Genomic DNA, 20,694 nt, shown 5'->3' with positions numbered 1-20,694 from the left:
AACCACCCAAAAGTATAACAGGAAAAGTGTCGCAAGTTCACACAGAGCTGGGAATAGTATCTATTCCCAATAGCCAGAGTAAAAAGCTTCATAATTGAGGGCCATCAGTTAGAATATGAAGAAAAACCTTGTTTCGGTAGTGAAAAAACAATTAACCCCAGATAACTTAGCTCTGGTGAAATGCATACATTTTTGAAAGACACAAATTACCAAAGCTTATGTAGGAAGAAATATATAAGCTGAAAGACCCTATAGTTTTTCTGTTTGTTTTTAATGAATTTGTAGCTGGAACTTTCCCATATAAAAAACTCTAGACCCAGATGGTTTCACTGATGAATTCTACCAAACACTTAAGGAAGAAGTCACACTAATTCTATAGAAATTCTTTCAGAAAATTCAGAGGAGGGGATACTTCTCAACTCATTCTACGAGGCTGGTTTGATGTTGAGACTAGCACCAGACAATGACATTATATGAAAGCTATTACCTAGTATCCCTAAAAAACATAGATGCCAACGTCTTAATCCTTAAGCACGTCTGCATGGGTTATCACTTCAATATTCAGCAACAGTTGTTCATTATTTTCTATGTGCCATTGACCAAGTTAGTCTACAAAAATCTGGTGTTCAAGGACTGAGCAAGGTGAAGTGAACTTTGCTGACAACGTTTTTCCTAACACTAGACTGGTGTCAGAGGAGTGCATGTCTCCTCCCTTTGCCTACACCATGAAGTCATACTTCACCAACCCAGTCACATATGTAGATCTTCCTGTTCCCACCTAGCTCTCCTTTTCTAAGCTATGACTTTATTTTTTAGATAACAACACTACATGTCTGCAATTTTCCTAGTATTAACTTCTTAAAAATCTTTGAGACTGTTCTTTGTATTTCTAGTTAGAGATGTCCGTCCATAGTCCTCAGGTTCCAATTGTGTGCCAAATTCTAGCTTTCTCAGGTTTAAAAAAAAACTTACAGTGGAATCTACAGTATAAAAATATTGGAAAGTGACCATAATTAAAAAACAATACTACTAGTGGCTAATACTAATTGAGCACTTGTAATATGTAGCTTCTGTCCTATGCGCTTTATAGCTAATAACTCATTCAACCCCAACAGCGACCTGTAAAGACAGGTATTATTATTATCCTTTATTATTGTACTTTACAGATAAAGAAACTGAGGCATACTTCACAAATGAAAGATCTAGAACTAAAATACTGCACTCTTAGCCATTCTACTATATTTGTGATAAGTCACAGAAGAGTTTGTTATATTCTTTGAATATGAGTAGCATGAATGTAAGAAAACATTTTATAAACACTTATATGTTAGGAAACTAGTATCCTTTATATTTGAATATATGTTATTAATAGAAGTCTTTCTGTGGTGAGAAATATCAACAAGTGTTAGCTGTAATTTTCTTTAACATGTTTGGAAATTTGAAGTTCTAATGGGTTCAAGCTAACATATTCATCCCCATTTCACAAATGAGATACCATCAGAGTTAAAATCCAGACTTGGAAACTTGCTAGTCAAATGCAATTTGTTATAACTCCCCGAGCCTCAATCTCATCATATATGAAATGAAGATAATATTGGGGCATCTGGGTGGCTCAGTCAGTTAAGCATATGACTTCAGCTTAGGTCATGATACCACGGTTCATGAGTTCCAGCCCCATGTTGGGCTGTGCTGACAGCTAAGAGCCTGTGGACGGCTTTGGATTCTGTGTCTCCCTCTCTCTCTGCCCCTCCCCTGCTCATGCTCTGTCTCTCAAAAATGAATAAATGTTAAAAAAAAACCATTTAAAATGAAAATAATACTGTTTCCTCCAAAGTCTTAAAGTGAAGATTGTATGTGTAAATTTATGCAAGGTACTTAGAAGATCATATAGTAAGTGCTTAATAAATGTAGACTACCATCAGCATTATTAACAGGGACCTAAATAGAAAGGCAGTCTAACATGATAGCTAATAATGAGATAGATGTGGGTTGTATTTCAGCTTTACCAGGCAAGTTACCAAGTTCTTTTCAACCTTACTATCCTTGTGTGAAAAAATTAGATAAAAACACTACACAAGGAGTTGTGGGACTAAATGAAAAAGAAAATGTACAAAAACACCGAGCACAGTTGAAGGTACTTATTTCTCAATAAATGAAAACTTTTGATACGTGAAAATTGTGAGAGTGGTAGCAGTTGTGAATTTGATGGTGGTATTTAGGATTTCATGTACCTGGGATTATAAAGGACTAGAGGTGAAAATATTTGAGAGAATACTATGCCTTCAGGCAGGCACTTCGAAGCGTTATCTCCATGGATGATCCCACGTCTACAGCAGGTCTTATCTCTCAGTTTACCTGTCTCTAGTTCATCTTGTAGTGTAAAAAAAAGGCAAAGGAAATATAGCACTCAGACAATATAGCCTTATTATGTAGAGTTACTCTGAAAAAGGGATTCATACAAAGATAGGATTTTGTTATTTTGCTTTTGTCTTATTTTGATAGACATAAGTTATCCCATTAAATCTAAGCCAACTTAAGTATTGCACATTCCTCAGCCATATTAGGTTAAACATGGTACTTTCTTACTTTTTGACTGCACACTCTATTATTCTTAGTGGGAATACTTATCATTATTTTAATTGACAATTTGAAATTCTTTAGAACACTATTTCAAAAAACAGTATAGAAAATCCAAATGGGTGATAGGCATAAAAATTAGGGGTCTTTCTCCAAAATATTCAGTGACACAGATGTCTATCTTTAGGACAGAAGATAAATGAATAAACATAATAGAAAAGAGAGGGGACTGTAATGACTTAATTAATAGAATACACTTTATTTAAAAGGTTAAATTGGGAACAATCATCTTTTATGCACACGCTTAGTGCTGGGAAGTGATTTAAATAATAGTAGCAAATGAGAAAATGAGGTAAAATTACACACACTACCACTACTTTTTTTTTTAAATGACAAGTGTTATAATTAATACTCAACTTCCTTTATAACTCACATTACCTTAGAACTACTATAAAGTTATCTCTGGGGGGCTGGAGCTTAAGTCTAGTCATTTCACTGCATAATATTTGGATAGCACAGCAATTGGAATGGTAGCAGTATGAATATGACAGGTGTGTCATATTCAGACGCAACCTTATTTACAAGAGGTTGAAAAATGAGTGGGCTGGGTGTGGTAAAGGTCTTCCATTCCGAAATGGTGAGGCACCAAAAGCACCAAGTGAGAGAGTGTTGATGGATCAAGAGTCACAGTTTCTTGTTCTGGTTCTGATGATGGATTTTTTTTCTTTCTTTGGTTTGTTCATTCCTTCTTTTAAGTTTCCAGAACCTATTGTATTCCCTTTTTCATCCTTCAGTTTTACCCAAGGACAGGTACTACTTGCTCTTGATTACTTAAAGGGATATTACAGTAATCAAAGCGACATCAGTGAAATGCTGGGACCTTCTGAAGATGAAATTCATGGCCATTTCTATTGTAACTGTTATTAAATACTTAGAGAGCACTGTGACTTGCTCTTTTTTTCCCTGAATTTATTTAGATAATGGGATTTCTATACTGAGCTCATGCTTCCTGGCCTTCAACTCAAGACTGACGGACACTGATTTAATTCTTGTAAAGTGCTTCATAAGCAGGACACTCTTTGGTTTGGATGTTGGTTAATTCCCTGGTGCATCCTCGGGTTCAGGAAGACTTACTTGAGAAACACAGCAACCTGATGGCCCATGTTTCTAGTTATCTTGGTTGTAGCCCTCTGAAGCTAGTTAGAACTGCTCAACATTTAATGGCACCTTTTTACAAACTGTGGATAAACACACAGAGTCTTTTGACTCCACCAGGATCATTGTTAGAATTGAGAGAAATCATAAACCAAAAAAATATGGGGAGAAAAATCTGTGAAAAAGATGGCACCCTGAGAGCTTATTAGAGACAAACATTAAAGTGCTTATAATACATACATTGGCTTCCCAGTAGGATACATTTATGTTAATACGGTGATCACTTAAAATATTTTATTCTTTTGTCAAGCCTTCTCATACACTTCAAATGCATTCTCACTGGGGGAAAACAATCCCCTTGCTTATTGATAGCATTTGATACGCATTCTATAACATAAGTGACTATTAGGGACTGCACTTGCTTAATAAAAATTTGCAGAACAGTGGCAGATTTGGTGAGTTAATGGGCCCCATATGCTCTACTTATGCTGACAGAAGACAGTGTATTGCTAACATGCACAAATCTCTTCAGATAAAAACTGCCATCAGCTACAGTTACTCTTTTTGAGAATGCCAACACTATGTCATGAATGGGAAGATGCAAATGTGTTCAGATTCCCACTACTTCATACTGAGATACTTTGATGCAAAGCAGCACTCTAAAATATGATTCAGTGCATGTCTTTCATGCACAGAACTCTGTTTCATTTAATTTTTACTTCCATATCGTTGACATAGTAGAGATTGCAGTTTTGAAGGTGATGTTTGGTGCAATAAAAATCTATCTTCTAATGAGGCCATAAATACTTCTCTTTGGGTAGTTTGCTAGGAAACTAAATACCAAGTAATTCCTTGATGGTTAATAAACTTGTTTCCAAGACCTATTCCTTCAAAACTTAAAAAAAAATGATGTGGTTGCCAATATTAAGTATCAATTTTCTTCTCTTTAACAGATCAATTTCTGTGCCACTGATTGATTTCCAGAATTTCTGAGAAATACAAACCTATTTCAAGTTGTAAATTAAGTTCTCTTCTTAGTAACCATAAACTATTACTGCATTAATTTATTGTGTTTTCTTATGTCAATGGCTATTTGGCATATAATGCTTCTCCTTGGAGAGACTTTCTTCTGAGTTTTCAGTACTATGAATTCTTAAGTGTTGAAAAAATTCTTCCACTTCTTGAAACAAATAAAAACCACAAAATCAAACAAATGAAACAAGGCTTTTGCTGAAAAGAGGGTTAGGGAATTAGCACAAGATGATGATACAAATGTTTATCTCCCCATCTCTCTTGGGCAAGTCTCCTCTAAAGCACCATGTTCATCTCTGGATGTGCTCTCTGACAATATGCTAATTTGAACTCAACAGCTGAAGTGTTCTTCTAATACTATAGGGTAGCCCCAGCCACTGTGCCTCAGGATAAAAATGAGGGACCCCCTCCCTCAGTTATCCAATTTTTCATATCTTCACAACTTTTCAGTGATCTCTTTAGAATTCCCTTTCTTCCTCCACGAATCTTAGAAGATCTTAAGTTGAAGGTTAGGAAAAGTCCAACACTTTTCATATGTTCTTACACTCTTGTCGTGATCTCATCAAGAACATTGGAAAAATCAAATCATTCCTTCATAAATTTGCTAATTCATTTGTTTTGAATGCATTCAATAAACACTGTCTTTTCCAAAAACAGTCAGATACTCAATGCTGGGGTCTAATGAGAAGATGCAAATAAATAATACATTGATACGGTACAATGCAGTAACTAGTATAATAAAGGAAGGATAAGCTTTAGGAATATGGTAGAAGGTTAGACAGACATGAAGATTCAGAAAAGTAAATAAAGGTTTCAGGCGGCTGAATATTCAAACCAATTGGTCCGTTTGACAACTTTTAGCATCGGGGGCATCTGTACTAGTGATGGCTAGGGAGTAGCATGAAAAGAGTTGAAAAGCTGAAGCTTTGATGTCAAAGGGACCTGGATTGAGACACTACTTACATGCATGGCTATGGACTAATTACTTAGTCTTTTCAAGCTTACTGAACTCATTTGTAAAATGCAGATAATGCTCCCTACCTTCAGTGTGGGGCCACTTAGAGGATGGCAAAAACTTATCATAAAATCTAGCAGGAGCAGTTGGTCACAAATGGGTTCTGGTTTTCTTTCACACCCCACTGCTTTCGCTAGGTTCTCTGAACTCTGGCACAGAAGAAGTATGTATCTGAACAGGCGGTGCAACTTCATACATCTATACAATGTACAAATAGCACATAAAATTCCTTCCGAATCATAATGAAAATTCATTCATTCTCCTGCTCTACAAACATCCTTTAAATTCCACTTAAATGTCACCTGCTCCAAGTCATCTTCTTAGGCCTCCAGGCTGAGGTTAGGGACCAAAAGTTATAAATTTCTCAATTATTTGTGTATGGGTCCATTGTCCTCTAAAGTATGAGCACCTTAAGGGAGGTATATGGCTTGTTTTTCCTTGTTAGCTTAGAATCACGTTTAGCACTTTTACTCACTAATGCTTGCTGAGTGAATGGATGCAGCATATGTAAGAGTAAAGGAAGCAGCAATTTGAATAGGCCCCTTTATCCCAGGGCTCTAGACTAATGGTTGGGACATATGTTTAATTGTGGTGTATATATGGTTAAACGAATGTTGAAACACACACATGTATAAACCTAGTAAAATTCCTGTGGTGCAATTTGCAGACATGTTCCTGGCAAGCAAAGGGTAGGAAAAGGTGACTGGAGTCAAATTCTTGGACTGGTCTAGATAAAACCCAAAACATGGTAAAACTGTTTGGAACAAATACAAATTCACTTATATTTTAAGTGGTGAAGTGTGGGAAAAAAAATATAATTGATAGACTAGGCATACCTCATTGTCCTTCTCTAATAAACGAGCTCTATGTAATTGACCACTGGGGTTTTAGTGCTTCTGTATTTAGTTTTTGGTTTCCTGACACTAATCTCACTGCGGCTCTTTCACGTGGTAATGACACTTAAAAGAGCAGTTCATGGGGCGCCTGGGTGGCGCAGTCGGTTAAGCGTCCGACTTCAGCCAGGTCACGATCTCGCGGTCCGTGAGTTCGAGCCCCGCGTCAGGCTCTGGGCTGATGGCTCAGAGCCTGGAGCCTGTTTCCGATTCTGTGTCTCCCTCTCTCTCTGCCCCTCCCCCGTTCATGCTCTGTCTCTCTCTGTCCCAAAAATAAATAAACGTTGAAAAAAAAATTAAAAAAAAAAAAAAAAGAGCAGTTCATTCTGTTTACAGGAAATATTACATTTCCAAAAAAACCTGGAATACTTGGTATAGAGGATACTCTTTTCAATACACAGAATGTGATGAGTTTCCAAAGCAGCAGAGTAAATAGAGGTCTGTTACATGACAGTTTCAGAAGCAAAAACCCCACTAGCATTTAAAGTTGCTTTTATTAAACATTGCATTAAACTGTCTATAATATATGCATAAAATATAAAGGACAACAAAAAACAGACACTGTGTTTCAGCTACTAGGTTTAAGAATATTATTTTACCTTTGAAATCCATGGGAGCTCACGTCAATCTTCTTCCCTTTCCTCCTTACTCAAAGGTAAGCACAATCCTAAATTTTGCGTTTTATCATTTTTCTCCTTTCTTCATAACTGTACCACAAGTTTGTTCCCAAATAACATTCCTTAATTTTTTATCTTTCATTCTATCGAATACTTTTTCTGTATCTACTGATGTGATCATGTTTATGTTTTAATCTCTTAATATGTGACTTGTATTGATTTATTTCACATGGTAGGCCAAACCTGCATTCCTGAAATAAATTCCACTTGATCCTGCTCTTTTTTATATATTGTTGGGTTCAAGCTGCTCGATTTTATAACATAGTTTTGTACCAATTCATGAAGGATATCAAGGTAAAGGGTTTTTTTTGTTGTTGTTGTTTGTATTCTAATGCTCTTTTCTGGTTTTTGTATTACAGTAATGCCAGCTTCATAGACTGAGTTGGGGAAGTACTCTCTCTTTATTTGGAAGTGTTTCTATAGAATTCATATTATCTCCTCCTACCATTGTTTAGTAAAATGCACCAGTAAAGTCATCTGGACCTAAAGTTTTCTTTGTGGGAAAGTATTTACCTGTTGTTCAATTTCTTTAATAGCTATAGGGCTATTTAAACTATTTCTTCTAGTGTGAGTTTGATAGTTTATCTCCCTCAAGTGATTTGTCCATTTCATCTTAGTTGTCAAATTTGCTGTTCATAATAGTGCCGTAATATTCTTTTATTATCTGCAGAATCCATAGTGATATCCCCTCTCAGTCCTGATAATGTTCACATGTCTTATTTTATCCTTATCATTCTTGTTAACGAGGCATTTTTGTTGACCTTTAAAACCTAAATTTTGGGGCGCCTGGGTGGCGCAGTCGGTTAAGTGTCCGACTTCAACCAGGTCACGATCTCACGGTCAGTGAGTTCGAGCCCCGCGTCGGGCTCTGGGCTGATGGCTCAGAGCCTGGAGCCTGTTTCCGATTCTGTGTCTCCCTCTCTCTCTGCCCCTCGCCCGTTCATGCTCTGTCTCTCTCTATCCCAAAAATAAATAAATGTTGAAAAAAAAAATTTAAAACCTAAATTTTGGTTTCACTGATTTTCTTAAAAATTTTTTTTCCAGTTCATTAATTTCTACTCTTTTATGACTTCCTTTCTTAGGCTTAATTTGGGTTGAATTTACTCGTCTTTTTCTATTTTCTTAAGTAAAAGCTGAGATCATTGATTTGAGACCTTTCTCCTTGCTCTAATATTGTTCAGCTTTATAAATCTCCTTAGTGGCATCCCACAATGTTTTTGTTTCACAGATTTTGATACAGTGTTTTCATTTTCATTCAGTTCAAATACTTTCTAATTTTTCTCTTACTTTCTTTCTTGTTCTATGTGTTACTGACAAATGTTATTTCCAAATATTTGTAGATTTTCCAGAGTTCTGTTTTTGAATTTTAATTCCACTACAGTGACAGATTATATGTTGTATGACTTGAGTCCTTTCAAAATGTTTGAGACATTTTTTTGTGCTTAGGAATGCAGTGAGATTCTTGGATTTGCATTTCTAGCTTTCATTAAACTGGGGGAAAGTTTGGCTATTATTTATTCATATATTTTTCTCTAATTTGGGGTCTCCAATTGTACGCTCCTTAGGCCATCTTGAAGTTGTCTGTCAGTTCACAGTTCACTGTTCATTTCTGTGTGTCTTTTTTCTCTTTTAGCTTGTATAGTTCTATCACTATGCCTTCACATTTACTTATCTTGTTTTCTGCAATATCGAATCTGCTATTGATTCCATCCAGTGTATTTTTATCTCACACATTAAAGTTTTCATTTCCAGGTAATTTAAAAAAATACTTTCCATGTCTCTACTTAACATGTTCAATTCTCCCTCAGGTTTTTGAGTGTATAGAACACAGTCAAAATAATTTTTAAATGTGCTTGTCTGCAAATTCTAACATCTGCATCAGTTCTGGTCTTAATGATTTTTTTCACTATGTGTCATATTTCGATAGTTCTTTGCATACATGATAATCTTTTATTGGATACTAGATATGTAAAATTTATCTTGATGTTGGGTTCTTGCTATTTTTATATTCCTTTACATATTTTTATATTTTTGGAATATAGTTGAATTACCTGGAAAGAGTTGATCCTTTTGGGATTTGCTTTTAACATTTTTCTAGGTAGGATCAGAGCACCCTTCACTCTAGGCTGATAATGCTATACTACGGAGGCAATGCCCTTATGCATACCCTATCCGATGTCCTATAGATTTTAAGATTTTTTTTCAATCCTATTGGTGGAAACAGGTACTTTTCTTGGTCCTGTATGAGCACTGGGTACTGTTTCCTGGATATTTGGGGGGAGTTACCTTCCCAGCCTTGGTAATTTCCTCACCTGAATGATCTGATCAGTACTCTGTGTAATACTCAAGACAGAAGCTCTAACTATACCTGGAGTTCATTCCCTGTGCAGATCTCTCTTCTCTGGTACTCAGCACACTCTAACCACTTTGCTTTCTCTGGACTCTAAGCTCCATCTCCTCCATGCATGTATTAAAAATAAGACATGAATCTTATAACAAGTTCCATGGTATAGTATTGCTTAATTTCTCTGGAACCAGTAGCAAAATAGTTCCAATATTTAAAAAAAAAATGGAAACATCTTTGTCCTTTTTTTGAAACCAGTTTCCTAAATCACAGAAACAATGGCCCTAGGACAACTTGATTAACCGTCATCCAAAATACAACAGGGAGAACACCAAAGTGAGAATGTGATCAGCGACTGACAGCAATATTCTTTGGATGTCTCATTACTCTTACTTTCTCCCGCAAGGGGATATCATGTGATCAATGTTGAAAATATGAATTAAAAAATTTTTGGCATATACGACCAAAGAGAGAATGCAGCTGTGGACTGAAAGGAAACCACGTCTAAACTCAGGACTATTCCCCTGTCCAGCGCACATGCTATCATCATGAGCAACTGTCACAAGTCTTCCTTCCAAGAGTCCTTACAACTGGATCCCAGGCTTTTTCCATTCCATAGCTGAACTTTGGCCATTGCCTCAAATTTGCTCTTGACCTACCTCCATCTCCCCAAGTCTACTATACTGATTTGCCACATCCAGTTTGACCTGTTCTAGGTATCACCTTCATTATTTTTCTATCCTACCTCAAAGCTTTCACTAAATTCAACTACCGAGAAAGTAATTTAGTCTCCTTAGCCCTGTATTCAAGGCTTGAACCCTTTACCTTTCTCTTTATCTTTTCCTCTATGCACATTTTACTGAAGTCATATACAGTGATTCCTACTTTCTTCCCATCTGTCTTTACCCCTGTTGGAAATTCATCACGTGTATAAACACACTTACTTCTCCTGGGCCCAGCTCTGCAGGATAACCTCCTCTTTGTAGAATATTTTCTCCATCTCTCTCTCCCCCAGAAGATACTTTGGCTTTTCCTCCAAGCAAATGTACCACTTTCTACTCTGTATCATGTTGATTTGTAGGCAACTTCAATGAAGGGAAAGATAGTATTTTATTCATCTTTGCGTAATAAGCCATTACAGATTACAAAGGTTCTCAAAGATCAGTTGTATGCAATCTTTTTAAAAAAAACTCTATGACAGGGAAAAGACTACATGTGTGAGTTCCCTTTAAAGAAAGTTCTCTGTGATTTCTTGGGATCTACCAGGGATAGATTATTTCTATTACTCAGACTACAAAAGTGCTCATTTTTCTTACACCCTTGATAGATATTTCTATTACCATCAAGAAATTGGGGCTGATTAAATCACAGAAAAAAGGGGGCAGAGGCTACCCTATGAGTAACATAATAAACATGATTATCCACTATTAACCAGCAAAACATCACACCTATAATTTCACTAGTTATAAATGTACATTTCCACAAAGTGATTCTATCCTTAACAGGGATAAGGAGGAAAGAACCAAAACTTATTACCAACTTACATGTGTCAAAAATCATGCTAAGCATTTTAACACATGTTATCTTATTAATCCTTACAAATTCTCTGTGAGTTGGGCATTATTATCTCCACTTTACAGAGGAGGGAACTGAGGCTGAGTAGGATTATGTCATAAAGTTAGCAAGTGGGGCAGCTGGAATTTGAAGATTTCCTGATTTCAAAGCACAAATTCCTTCTATTATGTGAGTCTTAGAGGTAAGATTTTGCTAACGGTTTTACCACCAAGTAGTATATATTTCACTAGTCACCACACCTGCTAAGGTAGAATTTCATAACAAACTACACAAAAGAGTACCTGATGTCTCTCAAAAATGGTTGTTGATACTGTCAGAAGACAGGTTAGTCCTAAGTTGTTTTCAGCCTCATACACCTGGAAATTGTTACCAAGGAGAGGTATAGACTATTGTTCCGATGATGTCAGAACAGTGGGAAGGGTAAAAAAAAAAAAAGACAAATCTAAGGGACATCATAGAGAATTTATTGCTTGGACATAGGAATGAAGCAACAGAAAGGAGCACAGAATCAGGTGTGTGGTCTTGTGACTGAGGGATGCCATAACTGAAGAGAAGATAGAGGGAAGAAAAATGGTGTAGGATCAAGCCACATCTTGAAATAGGAGAAGCAGCATGGAGTGCCCTGGGATTCATATCTCCCTTTCTCACCTCACACTCCTCAACCCCAGCTTTTTAATGCAACTTAAGACAGGAGTTAACTTTTCTGGCAGCTAACATGATCTTACTGTCAATTAAGATCCTGAAGTGCTTTTTCTGTTAACTGCTGTTAAGCCAGGTCTTTGTCCAACAAAGGTCTAGGGAGAGACAATGGTGTGCCAGACATAAGGCTAGGCACTGGGACTGTGGAAGCGAACAAGATAGTCTATGCCTGGAACCAGAAGTGTTTCTATTACGCAACTAATCACAAATAGAGTGAGAGGTATTCGCACATCTTCCCAATCAAAGCTACCTTCAACTTTCACCTGCACAGATTTAATAACCCCCTAACTGATCTTTGAGATTCTGCACTTACTCCCTATAATCTATTTTTCCACAAGAAGGTAGTAGAATACTTTAAAAATAATAAACAAAACAAAAATCTTATGATGACAGTCCCATGCACGAAGCCTCCCAGTAGCTTCCAATCACATTTAGGAGGAAATCTAAAAACTTATGATTGCCTTTAAGCCCTGCCTTGGCTGGTGTCTCGGGGCCTTTCCCAACCTTATTCTGCACAGCTCTCCCCTTGCTTAGCCTACTTCACCCATTCTGGCCTCTCTGCAGTTCCCCAAACATGCTGAGCAAGTCCTTCAGAGCTCCAGGACATGCTCTTCTCCCTGACTGACTGTCATGCCATTCTACCAGATAGCCATATAGGTTACTGCTCTCCTTCATTCCCATCTCCATATTCATCACATCATCAGAGAGGTCCTTCTGGCCACCTTACCTAAGGCAGGGCTTCCAACTCTAGCTCTCTGTTGCTACTTCCTCATTCTGCTTTAGTTTTCGACAAAGTACTCATGACTGTCTGACATCTTCTCCACTAGAACATAAGCTCTACGTGAACATGGGCTTTGTTTTGTTCACCATTTTGTCCCCAGGGTCTAGAACAGTGCCTGGTACATAGTAGGCACTCAGTAAATATTTGTTGAATTAAAGGAAGATGATTAGGCAACCTCAAAAGTTGAGACTAACCCTCATTCATGGATTGGGTCTTCCTGGGGGCTTTAGGGTGAGTCCTGAAGAGGTAGAGAGAAACATGAAGATGATGTTTGGAAAGAGGCAACATGAAAGATCCCAAACACGTTCCACAGAATGCAAAGGTCTTCCATGGAGCTGGAGCACTCAGTGTGACAGGGAGATGGGTGGGAGACCAGGTGAAGTAGAAAGAAAGGGGTCAGTCGTGAAGGAACCCCAAATCACATTAATGAGTTTTATCTTTAACCTCAAGGCAATGGGATGCTGTTAAGGGCTTTTTAGCAAGGAAGTGACATGATCGGATTTGTGTTTTAAAAAGATCACCCAGACTGTAGCGTGGAAAATGAGCTGGATGGGAGTAAGGCAGATGTGATTCTTTTTTTTTGAACCCAAGTACAGGAATTTAAATTTACATTTATCCCTATTAAATTTAATCTTCTGAATTGTAGCTCATCAGTTCTCCCTGTTGAGATCTTTTTGAATCCTGATTCTGTCATCCAATGCATTAGCAAACTGCCGAGCTGTGTGTCACCTACACATCTGACAAGTAAGCTTGCTATATCCAAGTCATGTGCAGGGCTTATGTTACTGAACACCATCCCTACGCTCTTCATGGCACTTCTGCACACGCTTGTGGGAGGGGCAGCTGTGCAGAAACATACACCCCCATCACTCAACATCGTTTCTTCTTGTAAAGTTAACTGGCCAGCCCGGAACTAAACTAGAACCCTCAAAATCTAGTAACCCGAGCTACTCAGGATTTATATGTGCTTTTTTCCTAGAGCTTATGGGCTTTACGCTAAGACAGCAACCCATTTCACTCCTGCATGTATTAATTTTGGCACCTGGTTTCTGGCTGGGGATTGTATAGCTGCTTCTGTTCTTGGCTACAATAAGTGCTATCAAAAGATTTCTCTTCTGGCATGAATTGAAGTATATAATACCGTCTATATTTCTGCCCAGAATTGACTAGCATCTGTTTAATATGCAAACTGTGCAAAACCAGGGCTACTAGTATGTAATAGACTTTGAAAAGTTGTCATCCAGATTCATTGTTTATTAGAGGATATTAACTTTGGAGGTTTATGTGCTGTCTCTTCAACTCAGAGAACACAACCATTCACTTAAATGGGATGCACAAGGTCCGCACACACTCTAGTGAACTGATCTGGTATTTTATACCGATCTATTCGATGAGCTCATTTAAATCAGGCTCCGTTTTTGCAGAACAGATGATTACACATACATATTAAATATCCACTATCTTTTGGGAAGCTGTTGAGGTATATTAAGAATCTTGAACAAGGTTGAGCTAACAGAAAACATTAATAGGAAAAAGAGAAAGTGGAGAGACCCAGAGTCCAAAGTGACTTCACAGGCAGCAATTTTTCAAACTCTTTTCCTTAGGCCAGGGGTTTCTTTGCAAGCCTCAGAGACTGCTGATGAAGGAAGGGGAAAAAGGAAAAGTACTGGGCTGTAACTGCAGTGCATAATCCCATCCTACCGCCTTTCCCTCATCCCCCTACCCCGATTCTTATATTAAATAAACTTTCTCGCTGTAAAAATTTAAAAGAGATTTGGAAAAATGGATTTAAAATTATTGGGGTATGAATTACTCATTTAATAGATATTGACTGATTTTTTAGGAATCCTTGTGAATACCGAGAAATTCTTGTGAATTGGAAAAACATCCCCAAATAACTGTTTTCAAATGTAATGATATTTTTTTTTGAATTGTGAATGTAACAATTAGCAAAATTGGCATAGGGTTATACTTCAAGGATTATTCAAACATTTATTAATCTCAAATTTCTGGCTTTATTTTCATACCTCAGAGCCAATAGTTTTTTTCATGTCTTGGATACTTTGGTAGGTTCTGGTAAATCTAGGTTCTAGGCCCTGTGCCTATAGCAACTAACAGAGGAAAAAAATCCTTTCCTGCTTCAACCAGAGAAATTGTTTCAGTAACTCGGAATGTGAAAATATAAACTTAAAACTACTGATTTAGGTCATTAAGAAGAAAAAAAACCCTCTTTTGTTGTTGTTCCCTCTGGGCATCTCCCTCCTACACGTTGTGCCTTCACTAAATTCTCCACTTTGAAATGGCATCATCATTGTCCCAAACACCTTTGACTCCTTGCCCTATGCTCCAACCTAAATATAACTAGTCAAGCTTGAGCTTGACCATGGGTAGGGAATCAGGTCACTGCTCTCTTACTGCTTTTCTATGGATTATACATTTCTATCAAAGTAGGACTGGAATAATAGTCTCTAAAGATGAAGACCTATGACTCTTAATCTCGGGGCTGTAAGCTTGAGCTCCATGCTGGGTGTAGAGATTATTTAAAAAAATAATAATGAAGATTAAGATCTAAAAGAACTAAGAAATTCTGCCCAACTCATAGAAGGCTCTCTGCACTTCCATCTACTAGCAGTGACCAGAAGCTCGCCACCTTACAGGGGAGAAATGGCAGACATTATTGGCTGGATGACCCAGTGTCACCAACAACTTCATTCTCCTGGCCAACGAAATAAAACTGGAAGTTTGCTGGGCAGCACTCTTTATACAATGTCGGATTTCCTGATATAAAGGGAAAAACGTTGGAATGTGCTATTACCCTCTGCCCTTCCCCCTCTTTTTTTTTCTTTTTGCCTGGAACATGGGTATGATTGTTGAAGACACAGCACTGGGTGGTAACATTACAGATACAAGGACAAGAGCCAGAAAATCAAGAATGCAAAAAGAAAGGAACATAGGTCTTTGATGGTTCCAGTCAGTCACTGAACTGGCCCCACTCAGATTTCATGTCATATATGACCAATAAACTCCTGTTTATTATACCACTGTTGGTATTCCATTGCAGTGGAATGTGCTCCTGTTTAATACCATTTCAACTGGTAAAGAGTAACTTTCTGTACCTGAAATCTGTTAGTATACATATCATTTTTCCCATAAATATTCTTAACCTGTCTTCTAAGTGATAGTCCTCAATGATAAGAAATCAGCCAATAAAACCCTACATTCCTTTTCCTTTTCAGAGTTAAATATCACCATCTCTTTCTACCATGGACAGGATTACCTGTTTTTTTTAATTCTACTTTAAAATTATTTTACTGCTTCCAATTGATTTCATTCTAGTTGTAAACGTAATATGTATTTCTGTTAGAAGATTTAAAAAGTACAGGAATGTATAAAGATAAAAATTATCCTTGCAACTACCACTAAAGAAAAAAACAATGTTAACACTAACATATCTCTATAGTCTTCTCAGCTGATGTTTTATCATTGACATTTTTCATTCATTAAATTGTCTCAAGATTTTTATTGGTTGCATAATGGTCTATTACATCTATTAGTTCAATAGCCTATAATTTCACAAACTCTCTAATTGCTGGGAAATTAAGTTCACTATAGTGAAAAATCCTTAAACTTAAATCTTGATTAAATCTTTTTCTTTCTTTCTTTCTTTCTTTCTTTCTTTCTTTCTTTCTTTCTTTCTCTCTCTCTCTCTCTCTCTCTCTCTCTCTCTCTCTCTCTCGTGGGATAATTCTTCCAAATGGAATTACTGGATAAAAGATAAAAATAGTGCTAATATTCCTTATGGTGGTGCCTTATACAATTACTACACTGCCCTGCAGGTAAGTAGCATAAATTCAAATATCCAACAAACATGTACTGTGATACTGAGACATGTATATTTCAGCATCTGCCAATGTTTGTCAATACCTCAATTTTCTTATTTCCTTGTGAGGTTGAATATATTTCATGCACCTTAGGCAACTAAATTTTTTTGTGTGTGAACTGTCTGAGCAGATACTTTCCCAATTTTGTACTGGAATATTTTCTAGTAACTATTTAGAGCTCTTCATATATTAAAGACATTAATTCTTTGTCAAGTATTTTATAGTTATTCCTTTATTCTCATGAACAACAAAGAACATGTGGATAATAGGGAGTGCTTATTAAAGTGGTGTCTCTTAATCCTATTTCAAGAATGTGGAGTTTCTAAATTAATTAACACTTCAGGATGTGGATTTAAAGACGAACAATGTAATCCAAAGTGAACTCTTAGGAACATTTCTTAGTTTTACCTGCATTATCTATAGCTAATGTGTTCTCCAACTTAAGAAAAAATATTTTCTCCTTTCACTCAAATAGGCTTACATACTTTTCTTATATACCAGCACTTTATCTTCACAATGAAACTTCTAAAACATACTTAGAAAAGTACATGATAATGATACATTGAACACCTGTTTAAGATTATCACATTCTTTTACAGATATTCCCAATCCATTAATGATGAAGCATATTTTCAGTTTTTCCAGTGGGGTGGATGATTAGATTGAGCCGACTTTAGAAATGCGTGCTCTTAATGACCTTGTGACCTAATTTTCAATATAATAACATCTCTAAAATATGGTTTGGTCATGAATAAGCACTGTAAGTACTTTTATAAAGGAATGCAATTTATATATTTAAGGGGCTAGTTAAGAGTTAACTTATACATCAATATCAAGTAGCTATGTTTGGACATTGTACAAATCAGGTTACATGAATATAGGGCATTTTAAAGTTCGTCATTTGTCTTAGCATACTAGGCTACAGTAGATTGCACTTGTATTGATAAATTCTTTGATTAAACCTAAATACGAAAATTGCTTTGTGGATAAAAATGTGCATAAATTATGAAGTTGTGATGGATGAGTCTGTACCACATATTTAAACTACGGAGAATATTTTCAATTTATTTTGAGTCGTGTTCTTTGATTCAGGATTTTGTGGAATCACTGTAGGATATTTGCCATGATGACTCATACTGTGTGACCCAAGGTGAGCAAAATCTCTGAATATTCAGCTTACACAATATTTGTCACAACTCACATGCAATCAAATTGCTCTATAGTAATGTAATTCAATTTCATGTTGCTGCAGGTAAAAGCAAGCAGTTCAAGCATGTTTTGAATATAATTCCCATGGCACTAGGTTTATGCACATACTATACTTATTCCTCTGCAAAGAGATTTATGGAAAATGAAAATGAGATTAATAAATAAGCACCCAGATTTGTTATAAAAATATTTACCTTCAACTTTTTCGAATTCTATAAACAAAAGGAATAACTTAGAATTAGATAATATAAATGATATATATTCCTTGAGATAAAATTAAAAACCAACAAAAGGAAGATAAAAAGGAACACAAAGGGAAAAGAATGTCAGTGATAGAAGACTAAAAAGGGCCACAAACAATCTGATCTAATTAACCCTCTCTAGCAGTGCAAGTGAATTCACATGATCTAAATCAATTATGTCAAGTGATTGCCTAATTTATTCATAGATTCCTCCAATTAGGAAATAAAGCACATAGTCCTTTTCTTTGAGTTTTAAGCAACTGCTTTCACTCTTTTCTATGTAATGAAATTAAAGCCCTTGGCCTTCAACATTTCCTGAGTTTGACTCTTTCCTTAAATCTGTTCATTTCTATGAACCTCCCCCAAACACTTTCAAGTGAACAAAACTAGTTTGGGTACCAAGTGAATGTGAGTGTGGGGTGCTGCTATAGGGTAGACACCCTCCTAAAACATCTTTACCCCTATTCTATTTTTGCTACCCAAACCATTTGTTTACCCTCTTATTCATTTATCCGTTAATTATTTGTTTGCACTTTTATTCATCTGTTCAAACTTCTGATGTAAAAAAAAGGGGGGGGGGACCAGCCTACTTAGTGAAGTTCAGCCAAATGAATCATTGAGATCAATGGGTTTCGGAGACTGCCCCCAGATTGCTCTGACACTGTCCATCCACACCATTCATCTTGGATTCGCTCAGCACCTGCACGTTCTAAGCAGTGAGATGGGTGCTAAACAAGTAAAAGGTATCGCCTTGAAGAGGCCTGGAGTTTGATTAGAGTGGAAAAAAAAATTCTCAGTGGATACCCAAAAGTGTGTGCAATTCTGAGCTAAACATAGTGATACCAGTGATAACTGCTTTAGGTATTCTGAGAAAGAGCTGGAAAAGGCAAGACTTGAGTAGGTCCTGAACGAAAGATAGAACTTAAAAAGGAGAGAAGAGTGAGCCTTCCGTTTTTTAGAGTTAAGACTGGGAAATTAATAAGCCTCTGTTGAAACAGAAAGGCATCACAGTTGAATGTACCTGAGTTCAAATCCTGGCTCTGCCACTTAGTACCCATGATCCCTCACACAAGTCAATCTCTTTAAGTCCCATATACATCATCTGTAAAATGGCAATAGAATGACCGTGCAAAACCCCATGCCCGGCATACATCAAATGCTCAAGCAATTTTAGCTACTACTACGATTACGGTTCCTACTGATGCTTTCTTTTTCCTCTTCTAGATGATAGTCATCATCACTGCCTTGAATGTTGGGGCCGAGGAGTTTAATCTTCTCGCTGCACGCAAAGGGAAGTCAGTGGTTTCTAGCCACTGACCATGCAGTACAATAGCAGAGGTTATTTTATTATGCACGTGCTGTTCTTTCTGAGGCACCTGCATGCAGTGAGGCACACGCTGCCATCAGAGGTTCATTCCTGCTCTGTTACAATACGGCCGGTTCTTTCATCTGCTCTGCAGTCAGTTCCTACTTTTTTAGTGGCTGTGGACACCTCTCTACCTTGGAGGTTCTCTCTCGCGCCGCATCCTGCTTGTCAGGATTGCTCCACATGTCCTAGCTGGTTGGTGACCCTTCCCTCACCCTACTCTGGCTGGTGCAGGTCACCTTTAAACCTCACAGACACAACTCCTCTTTGCCAAGGACACTCCCCAGAGTACCAGTCCCATGAGACGGTGTGTGCTCCAGGTTTCTGTGATCAAATGAGTTTGGGAAACATTGCAAATATTGTATCTTGAAGACTCGTGGAGACAATCTTAACACCTGACAATATACATAAAACCTATTAAAGGTTGTGAGCAATCTTATGTTTAAAAAGCCTGGTTAACTCAGCGCTTTCCAAACGTACTTGACCATTTTTTACTCTATCATTCAAGTCGCTACTAAGCCATCCCATCTATTTTCAGTTACATTTCATGTTCATCTACTTTTATACGAACAAACATATTCTTCATTCTTTGATAAGGCTTCATTACGAGCCTATAGCTTGAGGACTTGGCCATTTGTGATTTTCTGCTCACCTGAGTACACAGAAAGCACTGAGACTATTTACCTGGCAACTACTGATTTAGTAAAGCCTGGAAATAGGAAATCCCTGATGTAACCTATTTTGCACTCCATTTGGATGCTACAATAATTTTTTTTCCAAATTAAAAAAAATGGGCTGTTTTCTAATTCCTCGGTATACCCTTTCTTTGCCTTTAAGTAATTTCAGCTGGAACCTTTGCAGGCTCTCACAATTCTTCTAAGACAATCCTCAAGTGCTTGGGGATTATGCCAGTTACTTTCTGGATCAGCAGAGGGTAGATCAGCTATTCCCAGCTCACACGAAACCATCACTCTTGATTAGTCAATTTCCAATTTGATCTGTTTTAATTTTCACTCCAATTTTAATACTTTCATTGAATAGAGTTCCTAGTACCCTTCTCTTATGAACACTAGAAACCAAGTGGGTATTGAAATATTAGCCTTTCCAGTCTTGTTTCCTTTCTCCTCCACTTGTAGAAATGTATGCATGTTGTACTGAAGATTCTTGGCCAGTGTGTTTTTTTTTTTTAATATCTAGACATTTGTACCTCTTAATCCTCTTCACCTATTTTATTCATCTTCCCACCCA

The 20,694-nt window shown here is 37.1% G+C and overlaps 1 protein-coding gene across 5 annotated transcripts in view; it reads right to left on the bottom strand.

Annotated features, from left to right (window-relative positions):
- Positions 1 to 20,694, bottom strand: part of PARD3B (par-3 family cell polarity regulator beta) — a 1,009,985-nt gene that overhangs the window by 350,863 nt on the left and 638,428 nt on the right. The window lies entirely within an intron of this gene.

This window comes from Puma concolor, chromosome C1 (assembly GCF_028749965.1).
Source record: "Puma concolor isolate L17-30 chromosome C1, mPumCon1.1.hap2, whole genome shotgun sequence".
In the NCBI taxonomy this organism is placed as follows: Eukaryota; Metazoa; Chordata; class Mammalia; order Carnivora; family Felidae; genus Puma; species Puma concolor.
The sequence above is the reverse complement of the archived record's forward strand: the minus strand, read 5'-3'. Positions and strand labels throughout refer to the sequence as shown.